This window comes from Engystomops pustulosus, chromosome 1 (genome assembly GCF_040894005.1).
Source record: "Engystomops pustulosus chromosome 1, aEngPut4.maternal, whole genome shotgun sequence".
NCBI classification, from domain to species: domain Eukaryota; kingdom Metazoa; phylum Chordata; class Amphibia; order Anura; family Leptodactylidae; genus Engystomops; species Engystomops pustulosus.
This window is the reverse complement of record NC_092411.1, coordinates 237,492,593-237,493,486: the sequence shown is the minus strand read 5'-3', so window position 1 is coordinate 237,493,486 and position 894 is coordinate 237,492,593.

The following is an 894-nucleotide window of genomic DNA, read 5'->3' as shown; positions in this document are numbered from 1 at the left end:
AGTCTCATGTCTGGTTCACTAACAGTTATCCTGCAGTGATGGTCAGAATCCTTGTCCTATCAGCGTTTCCCTTTTCGCGGCTTGACCGGACAACAGTTGTCAAAAACTTACTCTAAACAGTTGTCACTAACTAAATTCTAAAAATTCCTAAATGGGATAACTAAATCCTTGTCACTAACTAACTAAATATAAACAGTTGTGACTAACTAAAAAGTAACAGTTATCTTGCTGTGATCAACAAAATCCATTTCACATAAAAGGTCCTCGGAATCTATCCTAAGTGCTTGTATTACTTCAAACTTCACCAAGCTTGCGTTTTTTCTATATTTTATATGTGGTATATTCTGACCCTTTGGCCTGTCTTTCTGGTTATCCCTATTGCCTATGGATTTGGTACTTCTTTGTCTTCTAGGTTTTGACTCTTTTTTTATTTATTTCTTTGTCTTGTCCCCCACTGTTTAGCAGGGGCTGCCACCCAGTTGCATGCCAGCCCCTGGTGAAGAATTAAAAATAAATTGAAATTCGCCTTTTTTTAAGGCGGTTGTCCAGTTATAGAAAAATGAATGTTAATGCTTATTGTTAAACAATCTTTCAGTATACTTTCTGTATCAGTTCCCCACAGTCTGCTTACTGTGCTTCTATAGGAAGCTTCATTGCTTACTTCCAGTGGATAGAGACCTGTCCCTGGTCATGTGATGTCACACAGCATGGCTTGTTAGTATCACATTTATGTGCTTGAATAACTAAAAAAGGGAGAAGACTTAGAGCAAGTTACTTGACAAAAATTAGTTTTAGTACAGCTGCAGAGTTCTTTTGACAACAATTCCAACAATACCTACACATTGTGCTTCTGGCTTCTTATATGAGGCCATCTGTGTAGTTTTATACTCAATC